At 41.9% G+C, this 25,206-nt stretch overlaps 1 protein-coding gene across 1 annotated transcript in view; it reads right to left on the bottom strand.

Annotated features, from left to right (window-relative positions):
- Positions 1 to 25,206, bottom strand: part of rimbp2b (RIMS binding protein 2b) — a 61,178-nt gene that overhangs the window by 33,011 nt on the left and 2,961 nt on the right. The window contains exon 2 of the mRNA XM_084552212.1: positions 1,808 to 1,891. The gene's annotated coding sequence lies outside the window, so the exon portion shown is untranslated. The remainder of the gene's footprint in view (positions 1 to 1,807; positions 1,892 to 25,206) is intronic.

The following is a 25,206-nucleotide window of genomic DNA, read 5'->3' as shown; positions in this document are numbered from 1 at the left end:
CACCTTAAGAGAAACCAGAATGCACTGAATGCAACATCCGATGTGATTTCTACAGATTTCAGAGATTGTTGTGCAACAATTAGCTGATCCACACATCAGCCTGGTATGTAGTGGTAATGCACCGGCAATCTTGTTTGCCAACCTCCATAACAACCAGAACAAGAAGAAGAAGAAATGAGAACTGGAGGTCAGATTTTATCAGTCACTAGCACTGATGCCTCACAGCGAGAAGGTCCCGGGTTTGAATCCATGGGCCGACTGTGTGGAGTTTGCATGTTCTCACAGTGTCTGCGTGGGTTCTCTCCGGGTACTCCGGCTTCCTCCCACCGTCCAAAGACATGCTAGTAAGGTTCACTGGTGATTCTAAATTGGCCTTAGGTGTGCATGTGAGTGTGAGTGGTTGTCTGTCTCTCTGTGTTGGCCCTGCGATAGACTGGCGACCTGTCCAGGGTGTACCCCGCCTCTCGCCCGATGACAGCTGGGATAGGATCCAGCAGACCCCATGACCCTTAACCCCTTAACGCCTAGTGTCGCGAATTCGCGACGCACCGTTTCCGCTCAGACTGCAGCCGAAATAACGCATGTAATACTCCAATGTCGGTTTGTGCACATTCAAAAAATACCTAGGAACCTTTTGCAAGCACTAGTTTCTCGTAGGACCGGTCGGAGTGGTAAGCAAAAACACAAATAATTAATTTCTTTATATAATTGAAAAATCAATTCAGGCGTTAAGGGGTTAACAGGAATAAGCGGTTACAGAAGATGAATGAATGAATGAATGAATATCTATCCACATTAGTATGCTAGCTTACGTTAGAATATAGGGCCAGATTGTTTACCGTTGCCTGAAAACGGCATCAGCTGCTTTATGTCCTTGTAGACTTGTTTCTCTTATTGATTAATGTGAAAGTACAGACATGATCATCCAGATTTAAAATCCTGAATATCCACCATGTTTGATATTAATTGGGATCAGGTCTGTAAACACCTCACATCACCAGTTTCCTTCTCCGGTCTCCTCCAGCTAAAAGAACCGCACTCCATTACCAATATGGTGATATTGCTAACCACAGATCTCTTTGAACACACGCACCACACCACTTTTATATTAAATGGCATCAAATCATGAGCAAAGCAGGCTAACATGCGACTAATACAAAGCCTTTAATTAAAAGCCTAAAATGCCAAAACAATGTATGGTTTGTTTCTTCTCAGCAGGATCCCTGTGGGTCATATTATTTTAAAATTTTCTCTACCTTTTATCCTCAGTCAAGACCACTCCAGCAGACAGAATGACATTTCTGGGGCACTGTCAGAAAATGTCCTTCAAGAAACGCCAAACACCTAGTGAAAATGCTAGAGTTGTGTAACATATCTCTGACCTTTTAAAGTGGTGAGCGAACACACTACTTCTGTATATTTAAACCACGGGAGTGTTGTACAGAGCTGCAGGAACTATTGTGTTTACAAAGACACCAACATAGCCACAGCCTGAGGATACCACTTGTAACACACACATTTGTTTGTGTCCACATTTGTTCGGTTTGTGCACTATCACACTCAAATAATTACTACAGCAGAGCATCTCTCATTCTCAAATGTATTCCCGATGCTAATAGGCCAACACTGCAATTAATTGCTCAGAATATTTGAATGTAGCCGCCGCTTGTCAACCGAGCTATCACTGTCGCTGATTTTCTCAAGGGATGCTTGTGTGTGATGATAGCGAGCGAGGCTCCCAGGTACAAATCAATTTTAGCCTCCACCCATTCATTCAGAGGCCAAGGTGTATTTTTGGAGCACTTACCAAAGTCTGACATGTTTGATTCTTTTTCTTCACCTCTGCATCAAGTGCTTCACACTCCTTCCTTCTGGTGCTGATCTCGGTCTCCTGAGGAGAGAAAAAAAAGCAGAGGACGGCTGCTACGGTTTGTCAGGAACACAGGCTTACCGAGAGAACTCAGTGAAACTAGGCAGGAAAGAGAGGGAACATATGTCAGTGCTTAGGTATATGCCTGTCAGTGTGTGTATGGGTCCATGTGTAGACGTATGCTTGTGTACAACTGAGAGGAGGGAAGATTCCCAGACACTATCTGGTAGACATTACTAAATGCTTTTATTGATGGGGAAACAGACGTGAGGCTGTGATGCTTCAAACTGAAAGGTTCAAATGTGGAGCATGAAGGGATGTGGTATTCACATGTAAATAATGTGATGGAAAAAGATCAAACAAAAGCCTAAGAGCAGCCACGCTGCTCAGTGAGGTTGTAGTTAGATCCAGGGGTACTTTATAATAAATGTCGATGTGCTCACAATGATTAGCAAATATAATGTTAACCAATGCCACCATCTTTGTTAAGTATGTTAAATGCAGTTACATGTTATACACAAGGATAGAAGGACTATTTATATGTGACCGGAAAAGCATGTTTCATTTGTCTAGTTAAAGGAACATGCGGGTGATATGGCATATTAATACAAATAGTAAATGCAGCCTTGATTTTATTAAAGCTGCCTTCAAACGGGGTTGTGTTTACTGTGTTCACGACAAAAGTCAATATGAACAACCCCCACTTCTGGTCACGACCTCGTAAGTGGAAATTTTCACCGGCTGTGACATGTTTGCAGAAATGTCGGAGGAGGACGGCGAGTTAATATACTGTAATTATGTTGAACAGAGTTTTCGTTATAATTTAACAAAACGTCTGAGAAACATTTTGACATTACCATCAGCCTCATCCTCTCACCATGCCTTTGCATTGCCAGCAGCAGTCTGACTTACATAGACGCCTTAAGACTGATGTTACCACTTGAACACCGTGTGTTTTGTGTTCATGGCTTCCCATGCTGTAACCATGGGCTCATGAGTTCCATTTGAAGGCAGCCTAACCCCAATGAGGGGTTGTTATTGTATTGTTATTGATGGTATATAAGTAAAAATAAAATAAAACTGAATTCAATTGATTCCTTCAAAATGACCATACAGTTGATTACTACCTTTGTTGCACTGTTTCAAAACAAACTGAACATTATAACAGTCATGAAGGGGGATTTACTGCAAGGCTGTTTTATTAGAATGCATTCATTTTCACCTAATGAACTGGCAAGTGAGTGTAAGCAGAGCCAATCAACATGTACTGTGTTCTCTGTCATAATATAAGGTGGACTGGAGTCTAGCTGACACCCAATACTGCATTTCCTGCTCCTGTTGTTTCCATCACGCAGCTGACAGCTGAATGCTGCGTAAGCTGGAATTACAATGAGAAGAAGTTCAGCTGTCTTCACAATGCGCGATTAGAGCCATAACACGACTTCAGCCTGCCACAGTCACTACCGAAAATGGTTCGCTCAGTTTATCGGTGTTATTAATCTCCGCTGGTTTCTCAGTGGAGGCAAACCCAGAGAGGTGGGATATTCCCATCAAAGCAGCCTGTACGTTCAGACCTGCTCTGGATATGTCTCATTTTTTGTGATTTCCACTCTGACAGAGAGATTACATTTTCTGGCAAGCTTGAATGTATCATGTCGTAAAGAGTATTTGCATTTAGGAATACACATTGGTACTCATTTAATGCATAGCTGACTATTGCACTGCTCTTACGGTGCAAAATGTATGACAGTGTTACATCACATCTAGCACATCAGCTTTCTACCAGTGTATGAGGAATATCTTTGCTATGGGTGGGAATGAAAGTGAAGCTAGATGTTCCAAGATTAGTGTATAGAATTAAACAGGGTTTTATCTGTGTCAGTGTGTGTTACCAGTGCGCACACACACATACACACTGACAGCACAGCACCACGTGTCCCAGAGCAAGACTAAAATAAGCACCAGCGGACCCACGAGAACCCCACAGCACACAATGCATGCTGCATGTGAGAATGCATGAATGTGCACTTCATCACGGCAACGCTCGCAGCTCCGTTTGACTTTGAAATATACAGTATATATTGCAATCCATTCAAATGGAAGAAAGTTTACTTTGCTACATCTGCTGGCTTCCCTCTTGGCCGCGAGCGCCGGCAGTATTTAATAAGACAGTGAGCAGTAAGGTCAGGGAACGGGATGAGCGGATGGAGGAGGACCAAGCTTTGAACCTATTGTGATCTATAACCTTGTGGCATTTAACTCCAAGCAAGTGACAGTTGGCGTGATTAAATCTTTGACCCCCTTATCTTTGGTAGCTGGTCCACTAGTAAACCAGCTCAGCTGTATGTGCTAAGTGTGCAAGTCCTCTTGTGTTCTATCTTTTTAAAACTGAACGGAAACAAAATAAATGTCGTCTGAAGTGAGAATTTCTTGATTAAATACTCAATTAGGATAGAGAATCATAACTATGATTTATTAAATTATATTTAAAGATTATAAGAATGTTTAGAATTTATTTAAACTTAATAGTTATGGTTTGGCATGAAGGGGATAATAATAATAATACAGTTATGTTTTGAAAATTGACCATTTAATACTAAATTTAATTCAGCCAAAAGATGCAAAACTGAGAGGTTGTTTTTGTCTCCTGGAAAACAAGAAAACCCTGCTGATATTTCAGATAAAAAGGCCAGAACATGATTCATTTACTTGTTGTTTTCCCTGATTAGCCACTGCAGGTGTTTGTTACTCTCATTTCTAAAACTCAACAATTCTCCCTTACTGCAAACTCTAAACAAGTAACTGCAAATATGAATTACATAGTTGAAGAGAGGAGCACAAAAAGACAGGACCTGTTTAATAGAGGGTGCACATTATACACTACCATGTTGACTCTAAATGATTTCCTGCGAGTGATTCACACAGAGCCTCCGCAGACAGCTTGCCATCTCCCATGTGGGCTGGTATCTAATGTGTACAGTTTTCAGAACCAGACGGTTACGACACCACGCTAACTTGCACGATGAATATTTCACTCACACACTCGCAGACGCCGTCGCGCACACATACAAACGCACGGCACTCAGGCTTGCTGAGGCCCATTTGTTTGCAGCACATTCGCCAATGTTCAATTAAAAATCCCTCTGATAAAAGATTCAAATGGCTGCCATTGTGAGTAATGAGCTCCTGCATAAGTGAAGAGGCGTTTACTGCGCAGCAGATGAAGATAGATGAGGAAGACCATCCCCTTGGGCTGTGTCTAGCATTTGTGCCTCAGTGGCACTAATGCAAATGCACGCACAAGACAGGTGCATCCACAGCGGTCTGTACCTTTATGTCTCCAATGCTCTACCCAAAGGACAGACTCCACATGCCGTTTTATGCCTGAACATATTTAAAAAGCAACGTCCGTTTTCAGATTATGGTTCAAGGTCTCCTTTAAGGTCATGGCGATAGCAAGATTCAGGATAATCAAGGCAAATGTACTATAATGTTATATGTATCCATGAGAAGCTATACATTCTATCATTAATTGTATTTAGACTTTAATATTTTTGCAGTTCTTAACAAAAACTGATGGGGCTATTTAGCAAGTCATCCCACTGAGACCTCTTAACAACAGACTTGGCCCAAAAGTGTCATTTATGGTGAGGAGCTAGCTAAGGAAGGTTGTTGGAAAACAAAAGAATAATCGGTGAGCCAAGACAGAACCTCAACCAACCACAATTTTTCCTCCTCAAAGAGCCCTGACAAGGTCAGTCTTTGGACAGTCTTGGGCCGCCTGCAAGTGTCTGCAGCCCTAGTTGTTGCATGTCCCTCGCAGTGTGCGCGAGTTGAACCCCTGTTTGCATTTTTTCAGGTTACTGAGCTCATTAAATTGGTGGCGGGGCCGTGGGTGAGAGAAATCCCCCTGACTTCAATTTAGCGAGCCAATGCACAAGAAGGGAAACAGAGGAGCATTTTAGCATACCCTTATTTATCCCATTATGCTATGCTAGCATTTAACTCAAAACACTCTATGCCTAAAAGTTGCAAACATGACCACAAACTCTTAATCTTGTTGATATCTGTCACTACATAATTATGTTTGCCACACTACCCTTAAAAACTCTCACCCGGGCTAGTACAAACAAACATTACTTAACAGATACACTACCAACATTATGTTTTTCATTTTACAAATAAACACACAAAATCTGTTGTGACTACTAATTATAATTCACTATAATAGCATTTAATGAAGCTGTTGGGTTTAGCAAATGTTTTGCAAAAGAAACCAGTATCTGCGAATGTTTTGAGCCTTGACTATGAACCCTGAACACAGCTGTCGTGTTGTTCAGCACCATGGAGAGTTCCACTGGGACAAAACAACAGTGGTGTATGGTTCACTTCTCCGTTGCTGCCGACTCTACTGTGATTTCATTGTACATTAGAATCTTGATGAAATAAGGCCAGCATACTACAGTATTATTTCTGCAATGACTAATTAACACAGGAGGATTCCCCCATCTCATTCTCAGTGTTCAGTCGTCTGATCTTTTGGAGTTGGGAGAAGCTCTGTGCATAATCTCTAGTGAGCAGGGGTAACCTCATTACTCTCTCTCTCTCTTTCATTTTGAGTTGAATATGCATGATGGGTAATGATGGATACAATTATAATCCTGCCTGTGGCAGTGCAAAAAAATGCAAAATTCTACCAGGGGGTGATTCTATGCATACAGTAGGTATCTTATAGAGCTATCAATTTCAGACAGACATGGACAGGAAAACGATTTGCTCCAGGATGGGTTTAAAGCCAACTTTCTTGCAAAGTCTTTTAGGTTAACGCCTAATCTAATTGTGAATGAAATACTAATCCTTAGAAAATTGCAGGCATACAGCACGCCACAACTAAACTGGGCCACGTTATAGTAAATGTCAGGGCTACAGAAAACACTTGAGTTTTTACTGGGAATAGAGTACATCAGCTCGAACTGAAGCACAAATGTCAGAGGTGTTCATTGAAATATATGCTGTATATATTGTCCTGAGACACTTTTCTTGATATTGTACTTGTTTGTTTTTTTCTTTAACCAAGCAACAGCCAAAGATAAGGCCATTAAGGAGGTAGATGGAAAGACTAGACATGCATGGGTGTCAGTATGACCATGAGTGTCAGGGTCTTTGAGAGAGGGCCCAGTACGCAAGCACCACATCCCCTATGCATCATGTAGTATATAACTCTACCGCACATACTGCTGGCCTAGACACACCGTAATCTTGTCCAGCACAGCAAGCTCTTGTGATTTCAAATCATTTGAAATGGCAGAGTAAGTTACATAACCCCTACAGCTTAAGTCTGTGTGCGCAGGCACAGATGCTTGCACTCCACTAATACTGTACTCGTCTGCAAGCGTGTATCGGTTTGTTTGTGTGTGTGTGCATGCGTGTGCACGTATGCACAGCAAAATGCAGACTGACTGCTGAATCACAGATTTACAGGGGAAAAAAAACAAGTGTAACTCCCAGAGGTCAATAAGTACATCCCTCCAAACAGACGCACACGCACACATATGCAGTGAGTGAAATAAACAACATACAGACTAAAGAGTAAGTTCGTAAAAAGTGAGGTGAAAAGAGTGACACTGTCTTAATAGATGGCGAGAGACAAACGTAAAGGCAGTGTGGCCTGGATACGAATACCAATGAAAAAGAAAGGAATAGGGGCAAAATGAAAAATGGGATGGAGGCAGGATTTAACATCTAAGCTCCTCAGCTCTGCAGCATTCTGTCCGCGGTATCACACCTCAGCGAGGCATTTACTATCTGGCATATTAAACATCAGTGGCTGTAGGAGTAGCCTCGTCAGGATTCCACTTTCTTCCCGTCTCTCTCTCTCGTCCTTTTTTCTTCGTACTTCCTCCATCCTCCCGCCATACTGCACATTCAGAAATGAAGCTGCCGCTTTTTGCCAGGGTCTGACTTCTCCAAGCCACTACACAATCTGCCTGCTGATGTCTAACACGTTACTTCTGAAGAGCACAAAGGGAGAAGAAGGTGAAAAGAAGGAGCAATTATTTCAGCCAGGCCGGGGAGAAGAGAATGAATGATAATGATTGCAAAGAGAAAAAAAAAGAAGAGGAACTATTCTCTGTTCTACGCTCTAGAATTAAGGGACTGATAAAAGGTGAGTGACACAAACAAAACAAAAGGGATTTACTAGGATCTATAATATAATGTAAAGTAACTGAACACAAGGCTAATTTCACTCAGCGAGTATGAGAGGCTCCAGAGAGGGGACTGTAAATCTGATAATCCCACTGCATGAATACAAAGATGTCAGATGAGACTTTTACCTTAATGGAAACTAAACAATGACTCATACAGCCACAGCAGACTCTTACGGGGTTATAGGAGTGTGCTATGTAGTGCTGTGATGTGTATTCATTTCCCTGTGACAGCCCTGGTTTCAATAATTCAGTGTTATATGGAAAAAAGACTATTATCAGAGCATAAACTGGTTTTATTTTCATGTTCTGGCAGCCGAAACCATTTCGCTAACTAAAGGTCCGCTGATGATTACTGCCGCAGCTAAGCAAATGCCAGAAGCCCATAGCTGTTGCCCACTCAGACACAGAGGCTTACTCATCCCCCCAGCTGGATTTGCTAGCCAAATTTCTGTAGACTGTTATTCAGTTCGCATGGTAACCTTCATCTCTCATGGCAGTGAAGTCCTTGTAACAAAACATGTATCTCATATTGTGACTGTTGTCTAAAGAAGCCATCCAACCACTGACAGGAGAAGTAAATAACATTGACCATCTTGTGACAATTCAATGTTCTGCTGGGAAACTTTTGGACCTGGCATTCATGTGGATGTTACTTAGACATGTAGCACCCACCTAGACCAGACCAGACGCCCCCACCCCATAGCAATGACGCTCCTTGATGGCAGCAGCCATCCCCAGCAGGATGCAGCCTGACACAGGCACACACACAAAAACGAACATCTCAAAAAAACATGAAAAACAGCACAAGGTGTTGACCTGGCCTATAAATCCGCTAGATCCCAAACTGATCAAGTGTCTGTGAGATGATCCGCAGAGGCCCCTCCCCTCAACCCATAGGACCCAAAGGCCCCCACTAACAACATTCTGTTGCCAGACGCCACAGGACACCCTCAGAAAGCCCACGTCCATTCTCTGATGAGTCACAACTGTTTTGGAGGCACAAGGGAGACCTACACAATATTAGGAAGGTGGTCATAATACGTAATATGCCTGATCAGTGTTTAATGCACAGTCAGTGTGAAGATCGTAGGCCAAACAAAGTAAGCTAGCTCCCAGGCTGTGTATCACGACCAAAATAGACACCCCCCCTCCCCATTGTAACGTCTCTCTTACCAAAAAGCTGGCAACTGGATTCCACTTTTTTTTTCATGTTGGGCTTGATTCACAGTACATGCTCTGGGTTCCTGTTGGGATTAGTATGTCCAAAAATAAACAACAGAACAGGAAATTTACAGGAATAAATCAGACAAATGCTGGGTCCTATTTCTCCATAACATGTACACAGCACTTACAGATACCTGCAATTCCAGATTGAGCTTGCATTCATACCGTCATCAGTGCTGCTGCAGCTGTTGTCAGATTTAATTCAAGATCAAGATTCCCAATCATTAAAAATACATAAGTACAACTAAACTAATACTGGAAACGTCAGCAAAAAAGACGTGCAGCATCACTTTGCTGGAAATGGTGCACCCAGATGGCCTATGTGTAGAGACACAGAAGAGTGTCTTGGCTGGTTCAGTCGTATTAGAGTAGCTGGTAGATTAGCTGCTGAGATGATGGACCGTTCTCTGAGTGGTCCAGACAGTGTGTTCAACCCTCAGGAGGCAGTGTCAACATTGGAAAGTGAGCAGGGGAGCAAACACAGGACTATAAATGAACCATGAATCAAAACACACTAATACAATGTAAGTGTACACAAAGGAAATAAAGACATTTGTGGGGCACAGCAGAGGCCTTTGTGTATACGTTTTAGCAGTGTTTGGCTACAGAAACAAAAACAGAGACACTAACATATACTAATTAGGAAATTAAAATGACAAAAGTGAATAAATTGTATCCTATATTTGAATAGCTGGATTCTTCTCAAGCATAAAAACAACTGTATTTCCTTTCCATTGTCTGTTAAGTGCAATTCTGCTCTGAACATATTTACATCTAATTTCCAGCTAACGGCACGTGTAGTATAGATTAGCAATGTGAAAGCTGAACAGCATTTAATATAAATTCCCAGACAGCTCAGAAACAAACATGCAAAACAGAAAACTGCTTTGTGTGCGTAAAGAGAAAAGGGAACGTAAAAAGAGGCAACCATCTTTCTCTTCATGCTGTCATGACTTGGTCAGAATCACTGACTCCCTTTCTGCGGGGAGCTGTGCTCTCACATCTGCGCCCCTCTCAGTCAGAAGCCAACAGAGGGAGGGAATCTCTCAAACCTGCCCTGATCAAATTAATTCACATCGAACCAGGCTGCCTGTTTGTCTGCGCACTTGGGCCCCAACCAGATAAGCTGATTATAACACAAAATATTACATGCTGTCCTATTTGTTCTGATCCAGTGTTATCCCGACGTCCCTGCTAATACAAAACCAGTGACCTACGAAATGCCAAGGTAGATGGATAATTACAAGGTGTATGCAGTGATCCTTCAGCTCCAAACTAGTGCTACCTTTGGCATCAATAGGACTGTGTATCATTAGACGTGACAATAAGTCCAATAATTTCATCTGCATCTGAAATGTATGAAATTATTATGGAGTCACAGGAACACAGGGACTCTCTCTTCCACCCACTGGATTACCACCTGTGCTCTGCTGTATCAGAAACCAATAAGACTTCTGTGTTGATGTTCTGTGCATCAGAGTTTAATCTACATTCTGCACTGACCAGCACAGGCTTGTGTGGCCCATCCCCTTCCTTAGTCTCAGTTTAAAGCTCCATTCAACAGAAGTTAATGATTAACTCTTAAACGCTAATTCTACACTGGCTTCCGATAATTTAACCATCTTCCTGCCCCGCGCAGAGAGAGCTGGTGCTGCCGAGGGCGAAGGGGCTGTCACCAGCTGAGGTGGCTCGTCTCCCGCTTTGATCCAGTGCCAGAGCCACAGACATATGCTGCTCCATCCTGCAGGGAGGAGCTACTCTGGATGCACGGAACAGCTCTCCACCGATTTTCCGTTCATTAAACACATTTCAACATCTGGTGGCCAATTATTTCGCTCCCCAAACTGCAAAGTAATGAGTACAACTTAACTTTTACTGTATATTCTCTGACAAAGGAAAAGACACTTAATGTTGACAAAATGTAGTATGTACAGTGCTGCCATTAAAAAGTCAAGAGCTGGCAAGTATGTGTTGACACTTGGAGTTGGCTTAGCAGATCTATGCTTTTTCTCCCTCGGCTGAAATGTCAGTGTTTGCCAGTAGCTGCTGTCAGGCTGGACCCACACTGCTGCCCATTAATGGCTTCTTAATGCCTGAGAAATGGAGAGGAATATGGCTACACATGGCCTAGCGTGGAGGATCAGTTAGAAAGGCTGCCTGCCTGTGATTACTGCAAGGTGTCAGACTTGGCCTTTGGCCTCAGCAAAACTAGGCAGACTCTGATGTGAGGAATTTTCACATTAGGCCGTGGATGAGGAGATCCTGTGTCCAGTAATGGAAGACAGGTGGTGCCCAGGAGGAGATAAAGAGTGAGGTTCTCGCCCTACAGGAGTCTGGCACGATCACTGCAGAAACAGACGCTTTTGGCTCCCATCTGGGGAGACAATCTCTAACCATCACTGCCAATTTACAGGACACTCACAATTACTAGTCAAACCTCAATACCACACAAAGGACCTGCTGCCTACAGTGCTCAAATGCCAAATCACACCACTGGTCAGAGGGAGAAGCTTAATAATGCCAGTAAAGCAACGATTCCTCCTCTTCATGTTCTTCATGTTTGCAATTTAATTTGCAGTATAATTGCTGGGAATGCCATAAAAAACATAAATATGTGATTACACACTTAGCATTGGGCAAACTTGTGATCGGAAGATGGATGAAAAAAATAAAATAAAAGTGAAATTTCATCAGGAATACCAATAAGCATTTCTTAGTGTTTTTCCTCCATTATAACTTGTATGTCATTATAATTTAAAACACTGCAGGTAAATGGGTGGAAGGATTTGAAAATGTTGGAAATCTAAATTTGAAATGAGTCCAAAAACAACATAAAATACATACAAGTTAAAAGGTTTTTCAATTTCGTTGTTTTTGTTTAGAAATTTAAGCAAATTGCATTGACCATGTCATCCATATGCATAATATCTCAGGTTTTCTTGAGTTGTTCATTTGATCTACTTGAGAGTCGAGTCAATTGAAGCAACTTGCAGCCACTGTCCACCCGTTATAAATACGGCTGTATAAGTAGCAGTACGACAGCGGAAGTTCAGAAGTCAGACTGCTGCTCTAATCAAATAGCTCTAAGGGGCAGAGTATGGCACTCTAAAATGCTTTGTGGAAACTGGATCAGTGGTATCTAAAGTACGATCAGACAGGCCAAAGGTTACCACAACACTGAAAGATCAATATATCAAGCTCTGTCCACTGATAGAAAAGCAACTTCAGCACGGATAGGGAATTCGTTAAGTAAAGAATGCTGTCTGGTAGAGCCTCGGGAGGAGTAGTGTCTATAAACCACTTCCCAGGAGGGGATACAAGGCCAAACAGTTGAGATTGATGAATGAAAAAATAAGTCCTGTTCACTAATGAATTTCATTCAGACATGTGTGGCAGTATCAGAAGGGTGTAAGTAAGGACACAGACAGAAGAGGGAATCAACTACATAGCAAAACTGCTCTGCAGTTGGACACCTTCAGCAAATCGACACGATGCACCCTGCATCTTTGTGGAGGAGGATTCATACAGCAGCCAGATAATGTGGCCAAACACAAATAAGGCTGAGGAGTTCTGACTGCCATGGACACTCCTCCTCAGCTGCCTGGCCTCAACTCCTCTGAACAAACATTGCTGATATCATTAGAAGATCAGATCATGCTGGGACAAAATCTGGTTTAGTAACTTGTGGAGTCTGGATCAGAATAGATTAAAGGAAAGCAAAATAGAAATACATCCACTAGTGTTCTCAGACTATAGGACCCCACTGAATAATATCAGTACCTTTAAAAAACAGAGTCGTTTTTCACGAGGTGAAGAGAGTGGGGTGGTTGTAAGTCGAACTTTTATCTCTTCTGGATAATCTTTTAACAGCCTTTCTCCTTTGAGAGTTGGGGAAATAGTTTATGGGTAAGAGCCTCCCTCATAAAGTCATTGTTTTATTAACAAGGACTTGAAATGAGTAAGAAAAAAAAAATTTGAATAAAATGTTGTTTTACATAACATGACAAATTTTGTTTCCTTTTAAGAAATCTGATGTAACTAAATTTGCTTCCACAGGGGCTCACATGGGATCACAAAGGTTAAGTTCATCCTGAGGTTCACCCAGATGAATATCTGTATCTTACAGGATTCCAGGTTATTCTTTTATTTCATTACAATAAAAAGGTTGCATGAATGTCATTAATGGAGCAGAACATACATTGCCATATGTGAGAAAAAGTGCACCCGAACTTCTACCAACACTCGCAGACACTCCTCATGTAGACATAGTAGCTTGGATCCTGGAACAAATGAGGAGGAATCCCTGCCGAGGCTCAATTGAAAACAAATTACTTATTTTTACAGCAGAGGGCCCTGTAACTCGAGGGCAAATGAGAACTGCAAATCTGACACTAATATTCTTTCAGTCTGTGGCTCCCTTGAAGCCACAGCAAAGTACAGTTTGTAATCAACAGACCTTTGCTGCTAAACGTAATTTAGCAGGTATCATGGTCTCACAGATGTGCCTGGGAAAGGATCATCACAGGTGACATTTTAGTCAAACTGAATGGGAGTTAAGATGAATGTCCTGCTTTGTACATCACGGAAAACTGGAATGACCACCTTGATGCTGTATGCCCCCGCCAACCAGTCAGTGAAGTTACAGGCCTATCCAGTTGAGAAGACTTTGAAGAAATTCAAAAATAGTATTTTTACATTTACATATATTCACATTTTTTAACTTGACCTTTGACCCCAAAGATAAAAAAGTAGTTTTATGTACTGTAATACTGTATAGTATGAGGCAGTTGTTTGAATTTTTGAGGATTCTGGCCAACAACGTTTTTTTGTGAGGTCACAGTGAAACTCTGACCTCAAGGTGTTACTGAGACAGATAACAAAGATGTGACAACCTCAAAATGTCACAATGCTCTCAAGCCCCGGTTGTCACTGACTGGCACTTGGGGCACGCAGAGTACGCCGAGGTTCTTCGTGGCTTCAAAATACACGGAGGAAGCCGCTTGCAAGGCACCTGCGTTAGCACCCTCCTGGCCTTCGCTCTCGGTCTTTGCCGAAAAGGGAAGGATTCAGAACTTGCCTGAGAATCATCAGGCTGTCACGTGGTAATAAATTAATTCACTCACAGATGTATCAGTGGACCGTGGCAATAAGAAACTAGACTGTCTCGGCTAGACAACAGGGCTATCACTCCAGCCCACGGTGCATCACACTGCTTCCAAGGTTAAATTATCCTTATTGTTTTATTCACACAAGTGAGGACTTTCAGTGTCTCATTTTCTGTCATGCTTAAAAAGATTAAACATTTACTCTGACGTTCAAGCTCATATTCATTACATTAAATCCAGTAATGCCATCTCTCCTGTCCTCTCGAATTGTAACGATTGATAACCACCTCGACCTTTTCCCACAATACCACTAATATCTCAGAGAAAATAAACTATAGCTGTGTAGCGTTTGGTCTTTCTGCTCTGCTACTAAATGAGAAATATGGCTCACGACTGTAATAAAATTTTCAAATACCAACGCTACTTGACATACATTGCGTACAGCATTTCGTTGAGAACACTGTCGCAGGATGAGGCATAAGTCTGCTGTGCAGGACTGACAGAGTCCAGCATTAGCATATAAACAAGAGCTTGCACAAGGCTCAATTATCAATGTTTTCTCATCCAGGACTCAGCGAGGGGCTGTCAGGACTTGATTCGGTGCCGAGAATAAACTGCAGAAAAACAGCACTCCAACCTATCAATCGTCATGCCTCTTCAGTTCTGTGACCATAAACTGCAATTTGGGAATGCAGGAGGATAAAGAACTCTTTTTGTGTTAGAAAAAGTTGATCTAAAACAGTTAGAGGACGGAAACAGACTCGACTAAACGTTTCAGTGCAATAATTACAGCCCCAACAGGTGTAATTTCCCTATTCCCCGTTCACAGTTTTTCCACATTTTTATAAATAGTGAGCTTAATTGCAGGAGTTATTGTTCCTTTCTGCATTCAACAAACAACAACAAAAAAGCACCGGTCATCTCAGGTCGATTTGGAACGGCACGAATGGCCACAATAATTTTATAATCCCTGTTACAAAATGTGACAACACATCGCTCCAGTCCACCAGACAGAGTGGACATGAGTCAGAGCAGTGTGTGCGTGAGTGCACCAATTGCTGTGTGTGGTTCTTGGAAGGGGAACTAGTGTAGAGCCATCAATATCTGCTGCCTCCAATCAGCAGGAGCTGGGTAATGCTGGTTTGGAGGGAACACAACTAACATTAGAACTGATTCAAGCAGTTTAGGCTCACTGGACCTCACTACAATATCTTCCTCATACAGCTACACTGATGCTTTAAAAACAAGTACTGTAAAAAAAGAAGAAAAGAAAAAGCCAGATTGTTGTGCAGCACAGTACTAAATGATTATCTTTCCACCGAGAACACTTGAGTGAATGTTGCACTGTTTCCAGCAGTTACCATGGCATTTGTGCTGGCAAGGCAAAAGTTTTCATTTGAAACTGATGGGATGCTGCTTTGCAAAACATTTTACATGGCCAGACATGCTGATGCAGATTTTTTAACTGTGCTGAAATTCTCATTTCTCCACAAGGAATACAGTGCCACATCTAAAGTGCTTCTGTGCAGTCTTTGATGGCGTCGAGAATGCCTCCATTTCCCAGCGCATGCAAACTCAAGCAACAGAAGGAATAAAATAGACTTTCTATGTATGTGTAGGGACTCATGTGTGAAGGAATCCTTGAGAGTGTCAACTGAACTTGTAGTCCCTCTTCATTCAATTAATACTCTGAACTTCTTCAAATATCTTTACAAGGCTCATTTAGCACCTTAATAGACACTGCTAAATATTGATATCTGAGGTTCAGATGTCATATAAGACACTCTCGATTCACTGACCGGATTTGAATGGAACAGAAATCGATTTAAATCGTAATTTCTATAATTTCTCCCCTGAGATTTCATGTTATTTTAATGCGTGTTCCTTAATTTGCAGGAACCTCTGTAGCTACTCTTTACTTAAAATTATAGGAACAAACCATACTTGGTAGAAAATAAGCTTATGTGCTTTCTTGCTGAGAGTTAAACGAAAAAATGGATACCACATTCATATCTGTCTATTAAATATAAAGCTACACTGAGCAGCCCAAAAGCATCGATTGGCACAAAAAAATGGGGACGGAGACTGAGCTAGTCTGGTTTTGGCTGCGTAAAATCACAAATTGCTGTTGTTACACTTCATTATGTGTGCAGCTTAAAAAACAGACCGACAGTATATTAATCGGCAAGCCTTAGAGATGCTAGGAAAGCAGTAGTAGTAGTGCTTCTTAACTTTTGGACAGAGCCAGGCTGGCTTGCCTGAAAAACGTCTGTCAGCTGTAGTGAAACACAAGTTTGGTGTTCAAGTGGTTGTGTCGGCCGCAAGTTCTGAGAATGCTGCTGGTAGGCAAATGTAGCCTAGCTGTTTAGTAAGTTAACAATTTCTGAGGACGTCAGCAAACACGTCGCAACTAGTGAACTTTGACCTTTCTGAAATATTGACACCTATGAGGTTGTGAATACAGGGCCCCATTTGCAGGCAGCAAAAAAACCTACCCAACCCTCACATCAACTACCCTCACATCTAATAAGCTTCGCCTTGGGAACAATGAATTTTAAGCTACAGTATGGCTTTCACTAAGGCATTCAAGTCACATTCAAGGCTCTGTTGAACCTGCCAAGAGCATTGTGCAATTTAGCAGATCAAACAGCAAGTGCACTATTGCCAGCTACGTCCGTTCGGATGGTTCTCAGAAGACAATCCTCTACTTTGCATTAAGATGAGGCAGAGCACACAGGAAGCCCACTGACAACAAAGGACAGATCCTCCTAGCTCCCGCTGACCTGCCTTCACACTCCCGCACACCAAGAAAAAGAATTATGCTGCATGCCAGTCACAATGCACTGCTTTTACCAACTCACAAAAACATAGACTGTTGCAAACAAGTCTCTGCATCTTGCATAATTCCCATTTAACTTGAAAAATATTCATTTATAAAAGAAGAAAATGGGGGTAAAACTGAGACGGAAAAATAGATGAAAAAATTAGAGAAAGGTAAGATGAGAGGGAGAGTGATTGGTAGCTGGCTACCATTCTGGCCCGGTGGCCCTGCGGCTGCTGCACAGGGTTGCGTAATGGTTCTGCATGCAATGTGAAGCACAGCAAACAGGACTTCAGCACATGTAGCCGAAGAGACCACTCAACCCTTCTGGGGAAGGGAAGTTATTTCAGTGAACACATACATACACAGGACGAGACGGCCATGTTTTGACACAGTGTGCTAAAAATAGCACATTCTTAATAGGAAAAAAAAACAGAGTGCTATGCAAATCCAGACTGGCAAAAGAGGGGAGAGATAAAATATTTCTTCCACAGACAGTCCTGAGAGCTGAACTAGAGGGCATGGTAAATAAGAGGAGAGTGACCCGTTGCAGGGTAAACCACTCTCACCATGACTGTGATCCCACGTGACACGCGTGCATCACACAAGGCCACTCAGCCAAACTCGCATACAATAAATGAACTGAAGCAATTAAGAATCAGCAGGAGCAACTTTGCACATTTGTTATGTAATTGTCAGCCCGTGGGGCCGTGTGTTAGGAAATGGCGGCAGACAGTCCGGCTGTGATTTCTGCTGCACATTTATGGCTATTAATCACGCTCGGTCTCTTTGCTCTTTTTCTATTTCCAGAGAAGCAGGAGCCCGAGGGCAGCCGACCTACGGCACTGCAGCACGTGCACGCCGGACTTCAGCATCACTGCAAATGTCACACAGTGTTAACTTGCACACTGGAGGGCAGCTTACGGTGAGAGGATCACAAGGACAACCTATAAATGGCACCTTCTCACCCAACTCTTAGTGGATGCAAAGTTTGCCAATGCTTTGATCAGACTCTCAACTCCTTCTGCTAAAATACATCCTGCTTTTCTGCAGGGTTTTTCATTTCCTATTTTAAGATATTAGGACATTAGTTGCATTAGATAAATGTAAATACATCTTTTGTTGCATTCTAGAGCCCCAATAAATGCAAAATTACACCAAAAGTGTGGCAGACCCCCTGCAAAAAAAATGATAGGGAATACTGATGAGTACAGGTAAACGGACCAAGCAGGTAGATCAGGACACATAAACAGATAGACAAGTATTTGCATGTTACAGCCACATAACAGAACACACCCCTCTCTTCTATCTCTATCTCTCTCTCCCTTTCTCTCTCTCTCTCTCTCTCTCTGTTGGGTGCATGAGAGAAGATTTCTGCAGGGCGTGTTGGAGTGTGAGTCATCATCATTGCAGAGAGAAAAAGAGGGGAGAGGCATTCTTTAAGTCAAAGGCAGTGCTTATGGCAGCAATGCACCAAGGAAACACCAATTGCCGTGGCCTTTACCGGGGTAAATAGCCACCACAAAGGCATCAACAAACAGCCACAGGTAAAGGAGGCCCAAGATAGGAAAAATTCACTATCTTGGCGCTATAGAACATCAGTGTAGTCTGCTGGATGATTAGGCACTGCTAGGTTGGGCCTAAATGAATAATCATAAGTGACTTTCCATTGTGGTCCTGTTACTGTGATGAAGACAGCCCTGTACACGTCGGTGTAGTCCAATCCCTTTGAAATAGTATACAGTGTAAAGTACATTCTTCATTAAAAACACAACAAATGATCATCGGTACAGCTAAGACTGTTAGTGGAGTAGTTCATTGAGAGAAAGTAATTTTATTGTCTTAATTATTGAAGCATTATCGCAAAGAATATTTTTAAATTTGACGGAATAACACCAACATCCAAAAGGGGAATTTGTGATGAACAGCTGTCACTGTTTGGAGGCATTTTATAGACTAAAACATGATTAATTAATAACGAAAATAGTCATTAGTTCCAAACAAGGTTATTTACAAAAAATGCAAAAAGCAGCATCACCTTTCTGGCTGAAGGTTTGACAGCTATTTTCAGCATCTGCTAAAGAATTCTGCACCTTTCCTAATGAAGTGAAGCTGTTTCTAGGAACTTCCTGAGATGTTAAGAAAGTTCTAGAGAAACTGCACTGGAAGGCGTTACGTCACAACACTGGCAGGATTTGTCAAAGGCTTTGTGTAAAAAGTAAGACAAAATATAAAAACACAGATAAAAAAAACTTACCAAACCAAAAAAGAGAAAACTGTCTGACCACTGTGAAAACATCTAATAGAAAGAATTCAACCTTCTTGACTGAACGTTCCACAGACCTCCTGTGCAAAGTTAACCGTCTCCAAATCATTCTTTCCAGCCTGTTCTTACCTTCTCCCACACAGAGACGGTACAAGCTTTAAAAACTAGTTCCCTCATATCCAGGCCACACTCGGGTAACCAGTGACGGGTCTTGGTCTCCACAAAAGTCTGTCTGGACTGCCGGCGAGGTAGCGAGATAGACGGAACTATCTTCGCAGAATCCGGAGACCGCAACATAAGTCTGCAACCTGATCCTGAAGTTCAGCCGAAGCGTATGCTGATATCTAACCCTGCTGATTAAATTACTGCGTGAAGCCGAAGCTGCAGCCACCCAATAACACACCACCACAGACTCTAAATGATAAGCAAGGAGTGTTTGACACAGCAAATTAATATGAACTCAAGGCCAGCAAAACAATTACTACTGTTTATACTGCAGTGGTAAAAATTCCAAAGCAGATTTTTATTCATTTATTTATTTATTTATTTTGACTACAGGAATATTTTTGGATATTGTCTTCTTCTCTAAGAGAGTGCAAGCTAATAATTCGGTCCCCGGTGATTGGCTCAGTGCCATATTTACCTTTGTAAAACCTCTGTCAGACTTTAGGTTGGATGCAGCTCTGGGAGTGTGAATGTGGGTCCTTGCTACAATTTCTGGATGCAATACATAACAAAATATAGTGGATGTTTATTCGCTCTGATTTTGCTTTAATCGTCAGACGGGATTTCCCCGGGCTGTTTCTCGTTTCACTGGAAAGCTGTGTGATACCTAAGACATCAACTGCTAAGAGAGATAGAGAGAGAGAGAGAGAGAGAGAGAGAGAGCGAGAGAGAGAAGGAGAGGGTGAGGGGGAAGTAAATGCAACCTAAGTAAATGACCCAGAAAATAACCTTTTTTAAGTGAACTCATTGGACAAAAAGTCATGTCAGTAGTGTGAGTCATCCTAAGTCAGCCTGTCAGGACCACTTGCCCCTCACACTTATACTAAAGTGCCTATTAAGACGAAAACCTCAAAGGGGGCATCATCTCAAATGCAGCAAGGAGCAGGAGTCCGAGCTTAACAGTGAACAGCGACTGAACAAAACGCTCAGATGAACAAGCATTACTGACTGAGACAAAGGAGAAATTTGAGGAAGCAAGAGAGGGTTATAGCGGGATACCATCACAGCACTCCAGACACGGCTAGTCACGGCTTCACTGACACTGTCAGCTCAGAAGTCAGCTCCTCTGTCGATACAAGAAATGCTGGAAGCCATCATTGGCCTTCAATTTCACCCCAGTGCCAGTCTAATGGTGAAACTAAGCACAATCACTCACTTCCCGTTGATTAACAATTACACAGAGATTTTGAAACAAAGTCAGTAGCACACTACACATGTGCATAATGTTGAAGAAAATTAAGGACTAAAAAATATGAAGGACTGAGTGCCAGGTAAATATGGTGAACTATATTGTGCACCATATTTTTGTAAATTAAGATATTATTTAATCCTCAGTACAACACGCAAAAATAAATGGATGGACAGGTATCCACTGATTGCCTTGTCGATAAAGCTAAAATATCATGTAACCACTTCAGTTAGATCCTGTCTTTTTATACTATAGTCAACATTGTACTTTAGCATGCTAACATGCTAGTATTTTCCAATAAGAAATAAACAAAAGTATAAAATTTATAATTTTTCTGGTATTTACGCAGAAACAAATGTATTTAAATGAAAACTTAACATGTCACCATGTCAAGTTGACAATACATGGGGGTAGCAAGAAAGCCAGACCTCATTCCGTCCAGCACTTGTTGAGACACTCTTCCACAGCCACACCATGACTCAGGATGCCAAAATGCTAAAATCAGCTGAAGCGCACTCTGTAAAAAGACACGTTTTTATTGTTTTTAAGTATGAACTGTCCCTTTAAACTGCTCTGGTACTTGACAGTGCAGCTCGGGGATTTCAATAACAGGCATTGTAATTAGCCACCACATAATAGGAATGACCTTATTAAGCTGCTGCTGGGTCACCGGCAGATTTAGGTTACCAAAACACATGCGTTGCAAATTATTATTTTTTTGCCTTTTTACACATTTTTCTTTTTCTCAGTTGGCACATGACTGCAGAAACACACCGATACACAGAGTCAGATCATTCTTTGGGAGAGTGAGTATCAATATTTATGCACTCGCTGAGTCCATAAATACCAGCGGCCTGTCCAAAAATCAATGCACGCCTGCTACATATTTTAATCTCCCTATGAAGGTCACATTACTCCAACAAATGCCTGAGAGGGCGAAGCACACACGCTCAACTAAAGCACTGCATTCATGACCCTGCCCTAATACAACTAATGTAACTGAACCACAGACTGTATTAAAGAGTAAAAACAGAGAGAGCTCATCAGCCATAAATAGATTTATTAAAGCCATTATGTGCCACACACTGCGTCTAAAGAGAGGCCGCGTTCTGAGAGATTAGTCCTGTGTAACTTGTGTACATTATAGATGAGGCAGAGGAGAAGGGGAGTGTTCAGTACAGCACTATCAGTTACCAGAAGGCCAATCTAAATCTCCTATATCATGACCAGCCTCTATTTCAGAGCCGCAGGGGTGACAAAATAGCAACGTTCTCCGCAAGCTGCTGTAAACTTTGGCTTAACACTACACAGGGCCCAACCAAATGAAAACAAATGAAATTAACTGTGTTCTCGTTGCTCAAACAGATGGACAAAGCGATTCCTGCCATCATACGAATTTGTCAATACGCTAACAGAGCTTATGAAAGTTAGATGAACATTTTACGATCTTGTTAAAATCGGTTACATTATTAAAAGGGCACATTCATCCTGAGAGGCGAGAAAGGGAGCCTGTAGCAGTGGCTGGAGATTGAGAAACTTGGCAGAGACTTAGCTTTGAAATCCTGAATGTGGGCATGAGATGATTTAACCTCATTGTATCATGCAAGCACTCAAGCGGGTCAAAAGACAGGGGATTCTGCAAACCTGTGATAAACCCATTAACCGGCTTAACTTCAGACACTTCCCCAAGCATTTAATCTGTGATATGAAGCAATGTTTCTACCGCTATTTTTAATGTAGCTGCTTTTAGCTCAAAATAATAACACACTATCAAAGCTCTTTTTATTCCACTGGCTTGGAATGCTGTAATCTTAAATCTACATGTTCTGCAGCATTTTTTTTTCTTTTGTACTATCACACCATGCTGAATGACTAAGGAGAACAGCGCAATGCTAAAGCCCATGGCTATCATATCAGGTCGGGCTGTAGATGAAGGTGGCTGGTGTCAGCAGGCTCAGAAATACCCGACCCTGGAGGAGACTGGAAAGGACTCTCTCTGGCTCTACCTGCTCTCACTGATAAGGTTGTGTTATCTCACCATCGCAAGTGTACTGTTATCTGCTAGGGTAAAAGCCACTGTCTACGTCCAGTGCTGCGTATGCACGTGTGTTTGTGCGTATTTTTGCTCATGTCTCTGTGCAACGCTGGCAACAGACACCCTGTGCGTTAAGTCACGCCATACATCCCGCCAGCTCCTTGCAGACCTGTAACAGCCAAGATGCAACGGGCGTTGTTCCAACAGCAACACAGTCTTACAGTTTACATTCAAGTATCTCAGTCAGGAGATTAAACAACAGCAAGATCCACATTTACTGCTTATGAATGACATCAAGTGTTTTTGCACCGATCACATGAAGCATGAAGTTAGCTGAATGTGAAACTAAAATGTGAAGTAATATCAATACAGTGCAACATGTTCACCACCTATTTTGTATTCACTTTTAAATTTTAGTTTTCAGCAAATTCAATGTCAGAATAATGAATTATTGAATCTAAATTAAATCTGTTAGAAAGGAATGCACTTTGGACAAATAACTGGATTTATTGGGTGCTTATTGTATAAATACTCTATAAAACCTGCATATTTGTTGCGTGTTAAGCAGAGAAGGAGGCACATTTTGAATGTTAAATTAATGAATAATGAATGAATAAAATCTAAAAAGCCCTCATGACCATTTTGCATGCAAAATTTTGCATGAGACAGTCACTGGCTCCAACTTGGCATTTTCACATCAAGTCTTCAGCGTGCCAGACATAAATAATTTTCACACTCTGTGTCCTGCACTGCCAAAAAAACAGGCAAGTAAAGGGTTAAGGATAAATTTTAGCCCATAGCCTACATCTGCATTTCATAGTTCCATGTTCCTTCCGTCTCACAGACAGGCAATCAATAAATTAGTCGATAATATAAATAATCATTGCAAGTTTCCAATGCTCCAATCATATAACAGTTCCTCACACATGCTGCACAATGCGCAACATTTCAACTCTTTTTCGGTACTTGCTGTCATTGTAGTGGAGGACTTTGGCTGTTAGAGTCATAAACAAAAACACTAGTGAAATGTACGTGACCCCTGTATATTGGTAAAACAACTAGTCAGTCCATTGGAGAAGCAAAAAGGACTGCTGAGTGAATGGTGTGTAGCAAGAGCAGCGTGCGGTCCTGGGTCAGCCAGCAGCATCTGAGCGTTAATAAGGGGAGTAATTGAATTAGAGGATCAGTGGAGGCCTGTAGTGTGGGTGCCACGCGGCTCTAATTTCATTACAAGTGATGTAAACACGAGGTTGGCCCCCAGCGCAGGGGCCTCCCACATCAATTCCTGCACAAAAATACGCTCACATACAGATATGAACTACAGAACTACATATCTGCACCTGTTTGGCTCATGTTGCATCCCGTGGCACTATACAGGGACTTCAGATGGTGTGTTAGTGAGAGTTTTCAGGTGAAGAACATGGATCAGGAGGGAGAATATAAACATTATAGGATACAGTAAAAACAGAAATGCAGAGTTTTAGCGGCATCAGCAAGTATTGTACATATCGTAATATTAAATAGTAGTTTTGGTGGTCCATAATAAGTTCATTCTGCAATGTCACTGTGATTTTTTTCCAATCTATGTGGTGCATATTTCAGACTGGCAGAAATAGTCTTGGCCTGATGATTCACTTGACCATCAAACTGAGCACAACTCGAGTAAAGCTGGAGGCCTGGCTGTAGGTCGGCTCCCAGTCATGAATAGTTATGAGGGTAGGAGTTAACCAAGAGGAAACTGTTCACGTCCCAATAAGCCTTGCCCCTTTTCATCTCAGCTGTGACAATGAGACAATCCCAGAGGCAGATCACTTATCAATATGCAAGAGGTGCATTCTGGGCACAGGGAAAAAAACTGACTGATACGAAGACAGACTTTTTTCCCCCCAAGGTATTAAGAGAGCTGCAGTGCCAAATATCACATAAGTGCATCAGGCAGTAAATCGGTAAATTTTCTCCCATTTAAACAGCACATCTGTTCGTGTGACTCACGCCCATCAAGTGTGCAGGCAATACTGAAAAATGCTCGCTTTGGCCAACCTTTGATGGATGTGCATGTTTTCTTTCTTGACACCCTGGAAAGCCTGCCAGTTACCACAAAAATGTACCCGTGCAAGAAAGCACACAAGTAGATGTCTCAGTGCCATCAGATAGACAAAGACACTTCACCTCTAAAGCCTTTCCTTTAGGGTTCTGAAGACAATTTAAACAAGACACAACATACTCTTTCACTTGCAAACTTAGCAAAACCTGAGTACTTGA

The sequence above is a fragment of the Chelon labrosus genome, assembly GCF_963514085.1.
Source record: "Chelon labrosus genome assembly, chromosome: 9".
Taxonomy (NCBI): Eukaryota; Metazoa; Chordata; class Actinopteri; order Mugiliformes; family Mugilidae; genus Chelon; species Chelon labrosus.
Note: the sequence above shows the minus strand (reverse complement) of the source record. Positions and strands in the feature narration are given on the sequence as shown.